Source organism: Coturnix japonica, chromosome 3 (assembly GCF_054131305.1).
Source record: "Coturnix japonica strain WE chromosome 3, WE-NBRP24, whole genome shotgun sequence".
Taxonomy (NCBI): domain Eukaryota; kingdom Metazoa; phylum Chordata; class Aves; order Galliformes; family Phasianidae; genus Coturnix; species Coturnix japonica.
Genome location: NC_140665.1, coordinates 22,119,577 through 22,132,108, shown reverse-complemented (window position 1 = coordinate 22,132,108; position 12,532 = coordinate 22,119,577). Strand labels below are relative to the sequence as shown.

The 12,532-nt window shown below is 43.5% G+C and overlaps 1 protein-coding gene across 4 annotated transcripts in view; it reads left to right on the top strand.

Moving 5' to 3' along the window:
* TP53BP2 (tumor protein p53 binding protein 2) overlaps positions 1-12,532 on the top strand; it is a 37,320-nt gene that overhangs the window by 1,929 nt on the left and 22,859 nt on the right. Inside the window, exons 1-2 of one of the 4 annotated variants that reach the window (XM_085542951.1) lie at positions 9,260-9,503; positions 9,593-9,682. The exons of 1 other annotated variant lie outside the window; for it this stretch is intronic. The gene's annotated coding sequence lies outside the window, so the exon portion shown is untranslated. Of the gene's footprint in view, positions 1-9,259; positions 9,535-9,592; positions 9,683-12,532 lie in introns of those variants that run through there. 2 more of the 4 variants (XM_085542952.1, XM_085542953.1) reach the window with 2 other exon arrangements.

Genomic DNA, 12,532 nt, shown 5'->3' with positions numbered 1-12,532 from the left:
GGTGGCTGCAGCCTTTTCACATCACACTTACTGCAAGTAATGGAAGATCAGTGAGAGCTGAATGTTGGTAAGAAGAACTAAAAATACAAACATTACAAATCTTACTAATTACCACCTTTAAAATGAAAACACAGACCCACTCAAACTGAGTTTTGAGATGGGACTTGTGGGGCTGGTGACCCCAGATAGGGAACACAAGGGTTGTGAGCCCAGCAGGAATTCACCTTTGGACTGGTTGCCAATGAAAAGCTTGGAAACTGCTGAAACAGCACGACAGCTCACACTCTTTGGAGACTTCCCTGAAATTGGAGTGTTTTTGTGCTGGTAATAGCAGCTAGGCACTAAAAACTGCTGCTCAAACCGTATGTCAAGACAATGTGATTAGAAGTGTGCATAAGAACGTAATAAGAGACAACTTGCTTGTAGCTGTGCTGATGAAGGTAATAACAGGGTTAACGCTGATGAGCTGGGAGAAGTTCTCACCTTTCATCTGCCATAGGCTTGTGGGAGTGTGACTGGTTCTGTTAAGCGGTGAACAGGAGCTGGAAACACCTTCAAAAATAGCCTATTTTTCTGCAGCATAATTGGTCTCTCTCCTAATTTTACACTATTACCCTAAAGATGAGCATGCATTGGGAAATAATTTGCGTCATTATACATACTGGATATATTTAGTGGGAGGTGGCACAAATGGAGTTACCTTTTAGTGTCCAGTGAAGTTTTTAGATCACCCCCTCCCCCCACAAAGATCTGGGCAAGGCTCCATGTTACAGTTTGTCTCAGTGCCTTGATATCAGGATGGTGAGTTCAAGCAGATACATTGTTAGGGAGAAACTGGGAAAACAAAGAGTTCTTACATTCCTACATTAGTTTTGCCATCCGTCATTGCAAATAAGGAGAATTTCTGAAACTGAAATTTCCCAATAACCATGTGTTATTTTCTGAGTAAGGTAATGGGTGCTGTGTGTGTGCGTGTATGTGTGTGATGGTGCTATGGCCTTTGTAAGGGGTCTGTAATCCATTGCAATTGTGTAGAGGGGGCTGTGAGGAAATGGAGTTTGCAATTGGGGTTATAATGCTGCGATGGATACAGTGGGATTTACAGTAGTTCTTATGGGAGCTGTGGGGGTTGCACTGCTTTATAACGGTGTGATGGATGCAAAGGGGTTTGCAGTGGGGTCTGTGGGGTGCAATTAGAGCTCTATGGAGTTTGCAGCGGGGCAAAGCTTTGCAGAGCACATGTGGAGTTTTAGTGGCTTGTTATGGTGGCAATAAGTGATCTGTGGCATCTCAGTCCTGTTTCTTGTAGCCTGTTAATTACTGAAGCTCTGATCAGGTTTATCAGCCATATAGCACTGCTTTTCTCATCTGCCTGCATGGATTTAGTGCACGGATGGGACTTCAGGCTGGGTGCTTCTGAGCATGTCTTACCTCCTCATTTAAATGAAGTATTTAGTAGTAGCTGTGTATCATTCTAAAGGATTTCCTAGTTAATGTTTTAGAAGTTCCAGCATTGTGACCGTGTTTAAATGATTTAGTGTGGCATTCAGTGTTCAAAGTATGTTGTCTGGAATGCTGAAAAAGGCTGTTTGGGGCAGCTTTCTGACCTCTGTGCTTCTCTCACTTTGCACTTCTCTTACGCCTTGTGACCTTAATTGTTATTCCTGATAGGAAAACATTATCTCGAGTTCTCTGCCGTGCAGATTTTTTTCCTTTCATGTTGTTACAGCACGATCTTTTCCACGAGCAGTATAAAAAGCTGTTGTTTTCTGAGGTGGCCTTCCGTCTAAAATGCGAGTGCCAAGTGGTGCTGGCTACCTCTGTTTCTGTGTGAGGCTTTTATCGGAAATGGAAGGAAGGGCAGCATTACAACCTCTTACCAGCAGTGGGGCTGGGGGAGGTGGTTCATTCAGCTGCTTCTGATCTGCTCAACAGAGCGGAGTGTGAGTGGGACTCTTGCTTTTACTGCTTTAAGGGCCAGCATGTGCTGTTGTGGCTGGGATGGTGGGTGTGGGGAGGCTTCTTTCTTCTTGAGTGCTCTGGGAGCTAAGAACACTGATCCTGCTCACAAGGGAATGAGCAAAGAAACCTCTCCTTGCTCTCAGTTTTATTATCTCCAGGCCTGCTTTCTCCTGGCTTAGTCACTTCTGAGTCAGACAACTGTCTTTTTCTGATCTCTGATTCTTAAAGAGTCAGATGATAGTGTGTATAAAGTTCACCAGAAATCCTGGATATCACTGGAAGTGCACCTAATTACCTTAGTCACCGTTGCTCAACTGTCTCAGAAGTTTCACATTCCCCAGAAATGCCTGAGAGGCTGTTTAAAGCATTGTTAGGTAACTCTTTGCTGTAGTTCGGGGACATGGAGATTGCACGTTAAGTGAACTGGGGAAAGAGCGATAATCATGATACCATCACAATGCCGGCCATGCAAAAAGTGGTTTCTCACTTGCTTTTTTCTATTTGCTTTTTGTTAATCATTAATATTCTGCTTTGAGTGCTTAGAATTGGTCACGCCTGCATCCTCACCAGTTTCACCACAGTTCACACACCATTATGTGTGTGTTTAAGCCAATCTCTGTTACGTATAAATGATGAGCCCTTTGTGTTTCAATGCTGTGGCATCTATGCCAAGAATTTCAATGGTGAGATGGTAACATTATTTTGGTAGTAGTTCCTTCTTTACTGCAACGATGCTTCCATGTCTTCCTTCCTTCTGAGCTTTTGCATGGCTGTGTATGGCACTCCAGCTTGCGTGGGCATCTATTTTAAAAGCAAAAGGGAGATGAGGGGAACTCCTCTGTACTTCTTCACTTTTATGTAAATCCTACTTTTAGATTCTTTATATTTATCATACTTTTGCAAAATAAAGCATATGAATGTCAGTATCGAACATGCTGCAGTTATCCATATTTCTGCATTGTTCTCTGTTTATAGTCCCCAGGCTCACCTAAGAGCTTCTGATGTAACTATTTTGAGTTGTTTAATATCAAAATCTGGTCTCTAAAATGCCAGATCAGAGCATTTATTGAAGGGAACCGGAGCTGCAGGGAGGTTAAGCAGCTTGTTAAAGGTCATTCAGTGAATTCAACCTGGAATCTGGGAGATGGGATTCCCATAGGGTCAAACCCGCTGGTATGCTGTGGTGTGGTATTCCAGCTGCACTACAGCTCTGTCACGCCCAGTTTAAGAGTTAAATGAGCTAATGTAGGGTAACTGTATCTCCTCAGCACCTTCATCTCCTGTGCTGTGGTTCTGTAGAGTCAGCCTGAGGGTGGTTCGCTGAGAAGAGACTCTAAAATAGAAGGTTGTTCATACATCTTTTGTGTGTGTATGAAGTGGATATTTGCTGTTCACTGATTAAGACCTATCTTGGGTGTAAGGAGTTATACTTGTTTTTTCTTTTGGTGTTTTTTCTTAAGCTAAGAGGCTACCCTTGTCTTTTTATACTTTTATTTTGTGAGGTTTAACTGCTTAAGGAGCAATTTAGATCTTGGCTTAGATTACCGGTTTCCCTCAATTGTAATGAGGCGCTGAATTGCACTGTTCCCTAAAACTGAAAGCTAAGGCAGATTCTCAGGAGCTGTGTATTTTTCTTGAGTTTCCTTCTGCTCTATAAAAGAGGGAAATTATGTTTTCTTAAGTCTCAGAGAGGTTTTCTTAATTCTGTTGTTGTTATCCCGTCTGAGTCTTACACTGCACTGAGTGTGCTGCAGGGTGAATCAGGAGCTGGGAGGCCACACACAGCTCCTGATGCAGAGCATCCCTCTTGCAAAAGCTGAAGTTGAGCAAACTGGTTGGGCCAATAAACCATACAAAAACATCCAAAAAAAGGATCTTAATACCTGTAGCTGGGACTGTTCTTTGGCTGCTCCTAGTATATCTGTGTATAGTTATATATTAGTGATAATTTCCTTGCTGCTTGGAAGTGGTGACTTGTCTGTGTCCAGACCTCTCTCTTCACTCTGCTCTCATCCCACGTGAGTGTACTCCCCCGTATGCAGAGCCTTACCCAGACTGGTATCAGGGTCACACAACGCAGTGATCCGTAGCTCCTGCCCTGCCTTCTCTGAGGAAGTCTTGGAGCATCCCAAGGCTGGGAAAATCCTTACAGGGATGGGATTCCCACAGCTTGCCTCTCAGCATCATTAAGTGCTGCAGGAGAGCCTGTCTGAATTAGCAGGGAACGTGGCTGATTTCTGCTTGCAAAAGAAGAGCTTGGGTGGAGAAAGAGCTGTTCCTAAGTGGTGAAAGGCAGGTTGTACAGGGGCCAGGTGAAACACTCCAGGCCTCTTGGAGAATGCCACGAAGCTTCTTGTGAGATGCCAAAAATGGCAAAGCAGCACTGACTCAACTCCTGCTCTGGGCTGAGCAAACCCAGGGACCTTAGCCACCCCTCACACACCCTGCCCTACAGACCCTTCTCCATCTTCATAGCTCTCCTTTGGACTCTAGTTTTGTCTGATTTGTGAGCACTGTCTGCCTGGCCTGCGTCTCTTTCCTCTCTCACGTGTGGCTCTATGGTGTGTCTTGCAGCTTTCTGAGGAAAGATCTTGCTACATGTAAGGTTTGTGCAGGGAAGCTATAGAAACAGCACTGCATGCCTACTGCCTCTGCAACATTGTTCCTGTGCTATCATACATAGGTCCTGCCCACGAGGCCTTTCTACAGTGTGGTTTCCTATTATTGCACAAAACCAGCATTACTTAGGGTGCTTCTCTTGCAAGCAGCCAATAGTGATGTTGGGAAAGAGAAAATGTATTCTACCTCCAGGGAAGCTGAGTGACTGACCAAATAGAACTGGGCTGAGAGGAGCATTTTGTGGAATTCTTCAGGCAAAAGAAACCTGTTGCCTAATACAAACGTTGATTTTAATGAAGCTTCTCTTTCCTTTGTTTATATCAGTACCAGTAGCTGTGACATCACCTTGGTGACTACCATTTTACACGCAGCCATCTGTGCGGATCTCTGTCGTGACTTTGGTTATGGCAGCATGCAGAGCCACTCAGCAGGCCAGCTGCTTTGCTCTGATGAACTCCCTTCCTTGGCTTCTCAGCTGGTGTCTTTATAGAGCTTGGTACTGCCTAGGAAGTGCCCCTGGGAGCAGGTGGTACTCAAATAAAACCTGTCAGACAGTGATCAGCTGCACAGTCTGCCAGCCTTCTGCAGCTCCTGGTACAGGAACTGAGTGTTGCTGAGGAAAGTTAAAGCATGTCAAGCTTTTACAGGAACAAGGGTTAGTTCAAGCAGGATACTTGGTGTTGAATTGGCAGGGCTGGGTTTCTCCTCCTGATTCTGCTGTAGTGGGGAAGTTGCACATATCTTCTTATGATGTGATTGACTAGACCATCTGACCAACCATTGTTTCCCATACTGGAATAGCCCTAATCATTCTCTTTTTGCTTGCAAAGTAAGAGCAATCCATCTGTTGTGCTGCAAGAGTTCAGTGTGTCTTCTGTGCCAGTTGAATGTATGCCACTGTAGTGCAACGTTATTCAGTATCTGTGCGATTCCTAATGACTTCCTGTGTGTTTGCAGCCCAGAAGTGGTAGGACAAAAGTTCTTTTTGGCTTTAAACAGTATCTTTAGTTGTTGTCAAACAGATCTGATCACCAAGCATGGACATTTCCTGGTGGTTGTCTCTGACACTGCTGGTGGCTGTGTTGTCAGCCTCCATTACCGTGGGCAGATTGTTTTCAGTGCACTGTCAGTCATCTGAGTTGGACACGTGAACTTCAGAGCACACTTCCATCATAACAGAAACACATTCACACCCAGAACTGGTGGTAAATTGGAAAGGGCTGCCCTACTGTAAGGATATGGTGTGATGTTACACCTAATTAATTTAATAGTAGGATGCTGCTCAGATGGATGCCTTTGTTCTTTTGATTCCCACCTCCACCCAAAGCCACGTGCCCTTATAGCTTCCCAATGAATTTAGCAAGGAGTTGGGTGATGACTGATTGGAGGAATAACCACCTACTCTACAGGCAAAAAAGGAACAAGAAAGCTCGTGCAATGGTGGTGATTTGCCGCTTGTGTATGTCATCTGAGCTGGTGGGGAAGGGCACGACTGTTGTCTGTGGAGATTCACCATTTAGGTGGGCTGAGCTGTAGCAGTCAGATGATGCTGAATGCTTTCCTTGAGTTCCACATTGTCTTGGGAGGATTTCTCCACCATTTTTAGGTATCCTCACTCACTACAAGGAATGAAGTTGGAATAACGCAGATGTATTTTTTTCTGATGAGAGTGAGAAGTTCATGCAGCAGGAAGCCTTTGCTTCCTGGAGGTATGTATGCAGGGAGCCAGAGTTCACTCTCAAAGCAGTAAAACATGCAGACTACTGTGCTGTGGGGCCTGAAGTTTCTTTGTTTCCCTTTTTGCTTGTCCTGGAGGTAGATGGCTGAACAGCCTGGATTGGAGCAGCAGCATAAAGGCGATGTTTACCAGGTGCTTAAACGTGTGTCATTGTTTCAGTTGCCTGAAACAGTGTGGCTGCTGAGCCACCTCTGCGAGCCATGGCGTGGTTTGTCAGGCATCTTTCATGGAGGGAGGACTCGGGTGTTGGCAGTTGTTCTCTTAGAGGAATGACTAACGCGATGGAAGGAGTGGTGTTTTCAAAAGTGTTTGGCACTCATCTCGATGAAGTTGAAGTAAACTGGTATTCCATGCCTTTTTCTCAACTTGCTACGTAATTTGCTTTAACAGGAAATCACAGCACTTCAGTTCTCTTGCTCAATTTCTCGCTCTTTTTTGTTTGTTTTTTAACTGCTTGAGATAAAATCTCATAAAAAAAAATGTTCCTCCTTTCTACTTTGATACCGTGCCTCCCTCGTGGGTGCTCCCGGAGCTGCTGGTAAGCAGGAGGTAATAACTGAGCTTGGTGTGTGGGTCGGGCACGTGTTGTGTGACAAACATCAAGTTTGACCTGTGTGCCCTGGTGGGCTGAGGCACAGTGCTCCTGGGTGTGAACGCTGAGTGTCTTTTCATCAGCAAGATCATTACGTGTTGGCTAAAAGAATCAAAAACTGGTATTTATAAGTGCGAGAACACACGTTGGTGCCTTACCCTGCAGGCAGTGTGGTGTGGGTGGTAGAGCTGCCAGGTTGCTGTGACAGCCTGGGCTGCTGTGGTGTAGGTTGTTTAATATGCTTTCATCCCTGGTGCAGGTGCAACTTTGTTTATCTCTGTGTTTGTACAAAGCTCGCTTCTGTGGCTACCAGCAGAACTAGGCTTGCTTTTTTCATCATAAGGATGTACTCGCTCTTTAAAGGTCTGTTTTGATAGGGGCAGTTCTCAAGTATCCCAACAGGTAGCACTTGGTATGGCTTCTCATGGGTCCTTAGCTGTCCAGGAGGCTCAGAGAACAGGGTTGCTTATTCCCAGCACGGGCATATCTAGAGCAACAAGAGCAGCTTAGTTTCTTTTTCTTTTTATTTATTTATTTAGTACAAAGACTGCCTCTGGGGTTTGACGCAAGTACAGAAAATTGAGATGATTCAGGCTTAAGTCTTGAGTTCATAACCCCACTCGTTATGCTTGGATGTTGTCTTTAGGCTCTTCTGCGAGGTGTAGCACGTGTCGTGACACTGAAGAATGGGCTGGACTGTAAAGCCGGTGGTGCTGACAGGGATCAGGCAGAATGTATGAGCTTTTGTAGCAATTAGGTGGTAGTGTGTGCCTGGAAATGATACTCTTTATGTGTCCCAAGTGTTTGTATCAGTGTTGAATAGTTCAGAGAGAGCCTGACTGAAGGGGCAAATCTCCAAAGACCTGATCCTCCTGTCGTTGACTCCAGAAGGAGAAGCAGCTTCAAGCAGGACCTGGCCATGGAATCGCTGAGTGGGGCTGGCTCTTCAATCAGCTTACACAGGGATTTTGTGAAGTATCTAACAGTGTGGGACTGGTGCTGTGGGGGTGGGGTGTAGGGAGAAAGCTTTGAGTGGGGAAAGGGGAAGAATACTTGAGGGGAATGTAGGAGGGAGAGGAACTTGAAAGCTTAGATAGTAATGGGAAGAGGCCTGTGAACATGCTGCTGTGTGGTACAATGTGAAGAACATTGTCGGGATTTGTTTACACTGAATTCCTAGAGTTGTTTGACTAAACTGGTGTAAATCCAAGTGTGGATTCAGGTCTGAACAGAATCAGCTATACACCATGTGTTAGTTAATGAGGGTGCTCAGTGAAAGGCTGTGGTTTCCTGTGTAAGTTTATTGAAAGCAGTTTTGCTTCTCTCTTAAAACATATGGGCCAGTTTGTTAGAACATTTCCTTCTATGGAATGCTGGTGTTGGGATAAATACCTGCACTGTCAATGTGGCTTTAAAAGTTCCCTTTGAGCTGAGATGCTCTTTGCCTTCAGTGATATGTTGTGTCTTGACCCTCCTGAGTTTTGGTGTTCATCTGAAATATACAATTGGAATTGTTTGCCCAGAACCTTTAGGCTGTCTGGCCTGTGTGGGGCCTATTGCTCTGTTCTCATGTCCAAGGATGACAGGGGAAAAAGAGTCAGGAAAATGTACCTTGGATGCAGAGTAGAAGTCTTAGCTGAGACAGATGTTTTCTTAACGACCTTGTGTATAATACCCTGCAGAGGGAGGAGGATGTAGATTGGGAACCTTCTGCTTACCAGTCATAAGTTATGTCTGATGGGTTCTTCAAAAACAATACAGCTAAGCTAGGATGGTGATGATGATAGTCTGTGAAGTTTGGCAGGAAGGTTGAAATTGCACCTTCCTCATCCGTAGGCCTGATCCAGAACATTGAGTTTTGTCTTTGGCGCTGCTGTCTGTGAAGTAGGTGGATCGCAAACCATCCATTAACTGCAGATGGTGGCAGTGCTTGGCCAGAACTGTCTATTTTCCTTTCAAGTCTTCAAATTCCCATAATGATGATTCAGATGTGTGTCTATGGGAAGCTGAAATATGACAGAGTCTGAGGTTTGTGCTATAGCTGTTATCCAGTGTACTATTTATTGTATTCCAAAAGCAGATGGCTTTCATTCTGTTGAGGATTAAAAAAAGGGGGGGAGGGGAGAAGCTTCTTCTTTGCTGTTTCCCGTTCTCATTTTCCTGGCCAAAAGTGCTTACAGATGTTTTAAATGCTGGAAAAACTGACATCTTTACCAAAGATAAGTTTATTGTGTATTTAAAAGTGATCTATGCGGGGAGAAACTGCCGTGCCTTTGAGAGTAGAGGCCAAGTGCTGTTTACTCATGTGATACAATTGAAAGGAAAAAGGGCCGTTCTTTATGTAGACTGGGAATAATTTGAACAATTCTACAGTGCTTCCTACAGTACTCCACCTACCTTGCATCATAACTTCCTTTCTCACACTTATGGCAGAGAGCCAGTACAATATAAACGGAGTAGTGTGCTCTGCAGATGAGACAGAAGGAACCTAACTCCGTGTATTTGGGTGTGGCTATAGGTAAATATTAAACTTCACTCTGTGTTTCTGTTGGATGCAGCTTTATTGAGCAGCTGGTTATGAGGAAAATCAGGGTTAGTAATCATCCTGTGCGCCTGTCTCCCAGTAAGTCTATTATATAATCTTTTGCTTCCCTTAATCTTTTGCTTACCTTAATCTGCAGGTACAGTAAGTGAGTGTGTTGCCTACGGAAGGACTGTTTTAAGGTTCTGAGGGACTTCATGTGACAGGCTTGCTAATTGACTTTATTGAGGTATACTTTACAGGTCTTAATTTTTTATTGTAACCGTGTAGCGGTTTCGAATGCTGTTTATTAGAAGATGAAAATCTGCCATCGCGCAGACTGTCTTCTGTTGTTTGAGTTGCATCAAGTCAGCAAAAATATCTATTTTAGTGTCTGATTTCTTCGTGTCTGCCTAGGAAGCTGCAGCGTCAGTGCTCCCACTAGGTAAGCTGCTTCCTTTCAGAACTCTTTGTTTGAGTGCCTTGAGTGAGTGAAAAATCATTCATTGTTAAAACTTTAGATATCGAGTCCGTGGGTGGAATCAGTTATTTCTCATTTCTTTCATCTGTACTTAAAATTTGAGAGTTAATTTTAGCACTGCGTGATTTTTATGAAGAGTAGATGATCTTCTAAAAATATGCTTTAGTTTGGGATCAAAACTGTGTTGTTGTAATTCTCTGTCCCACACACTGTTCCGAAAATAGGCCATTTCTCATTTGAAACAATGGCTTTTTGGAACAGAACCCTACTGCTGCTGTGTAACTGTGTGCTGGGGAGCAGTCATTGAAGGGCGTGCAGCAAGCTCCTTCTTGGAGGCTTGTTGATACAGCAGATCAGGTGTGTGTGCTGCCTGTGTGGCAGGAGAATACATTGCCTATCTTGAACCATTTGAGGCCTAATTCAGTAGGTGTAACTGAGTAACAAGAGAGGGAATATAACTGCAAAGCATTGCTTTGTTAACCTTAACGGTGACTTTAAACACTTCCTTAAAAATGGCACCTGAGCAAATTTGTTATGCAAGCCAAAACCATTATTTAGCTGTGCTTTTTGAAGCAAACCAAACAGCCAAGGACATGAGTATTATGTGATCCGAGAACAGTAGCATTCACTTTAAAGCACACAGAATACAGAATGTGGCACGGGATTATATTATTAGTTCTAATGTAAGGTAATGAATCATGATTTCAGGAGGCCGTTTGCTTGTTTGGCGGGTGAGTAGTGTTGTTTCTATCACTGCCTGCTTTGCTTCAGTCTCCCGGTCTGTAAAGTCGGAAACTGCTTGCTTTTGTCAGGACTTCCTGGTTGTAGGATGCTTTGAAGATGAAAAGTAGTTCATGAATAGATGCTGCAGTTCGTATTGTGTGTTGTGTGGTCTGCAGGAAAGGACTGCATGAGGTTAGGAGTTGAGGTAATAGTGAAAAATAGGGGTAAGTTACTATTCTTAAGAAACTCCCTACTTGGATGTAATATTTCATAAGTTACTTTCCTTGCAAGTTTGTTGTCTGTTGTTGAAGTTTAGTGATGTGAATTAGGTCTTCAACTAGAAACTGCTGGGGGTGGGGGGGTTGAAAGAAAAATTGTGCTTATCCTCTCAATCTTAAACCTAAGGTAGCTTCAGGAACTCACAGCGTTTTAAACTATGCCATGCAGAATAATCCAGTTTTCCACTGAATGCATCCTGTGATTTACTTCTGAGGCTAAAACTTATTAGTATAATTGATTATTATTACTGTATTAATTAGGGAGGGTACAATTTAACAGCCTGAGATGTAATGATATCAGTTTTATTGTAGGAGATCTCTGCTCCTTACAGAAGCACTGTCAAAGCTGAAGAGAAAAGTAATATTTCTGTTTCTCCCCCATTTTAATCAATAGTTGAGCTCTTCTGCCTAAAGGTGGATGCTGATATAAAATGGTGTCTTTTTAGGTGGTTGTAAATTCTACTGTGTTTGTTCTGACTTGTTATTCCAAATAGTTTTGAAACTTGTTTTTCTTTGTTGTTTTTAATATGACCAAGTAGGAGCCAGAATACAGTCCAGTGTTTCTGTAGAGCTATCAAGTATTTTGGTTCGGGTTGAAAACAGACCTCAACACCTGCAAATAAATAAGGCTGTATGTGATGTTGGCGTAATTATACGAGATGATCCTCTTGATGAGTTTAGCAGCATGTGGGTCAGGTGTGCAGGCAGCTGTAAGGCTATTTGGAACTGACATACAGGAGAGGAGGAGTAGGATGGGGTGTGACTTGCTTTAATTGATGCCTTCTTATGTCCTCCTTTATTTTGGTTGCTTTTCTTTTCCTCTTCCTGGGTGTGTTACAGTCCAGGCTTAGTGGTTATATTTGTAGTGATGCACAGATAATACAGGTTGGAACAAAATGACATATTTCATGCTGGGAGGATGCAAGTTTGAGTTCATACCACTTTGGATTTTCTTAGATTTGTCTGACAGGTTTTTTTTAAGACCTCCTTTATGCTCGGTACTTTGTAAGTAATTCATCACAGCCATTCCTTGCAAAAATGATCCCCTGCTTTAGTTTGTGTGCCCTTGGTCATGGCTGTGCCCTTGGTGCACCCGATCGAACTGCCTCATTTGGTGGCTCTGTAACTGCAAAATTTTATTTTCTAAGCTGCAGCAGAGTCAGCTGAAATCTGTGATGTGGCTTTAAAAGGAACTGCTTTGTTCCTTTGCAACACACCTCTGGTCCCTGCAAGTATGCTGCAGTACTGGGATGTTTCTACATTGTAAAGCTTTTCAGCACATACAAACAGTGAGTATGTCTTGAGGGGGAGAGTGGGTTGGGAGGATTCTTAGTTCAGAATTTTAGCCAGAGTAAGGTCTCTAACTAAAAGTTCTCAGCTATATAGGCTGAGCATTCCTAAAACTCAATCCTTCAATATTTAGCAGACATAATCCAAGACTATATGGAATTGTCAGGTATTTCACTCTCTGGACGCTGTCTGTAACAGAAAGTATAAGATCAGAGGTTTTTTTATTCCCTTTATTTTAGGACATCTTTTAGCACAGGTGGTTGAGGCTGGTGGGGATCTTTGGGTCTATCAGGTCCAACCCTTGCTCAATCAGGCGCACTCAGTGCAG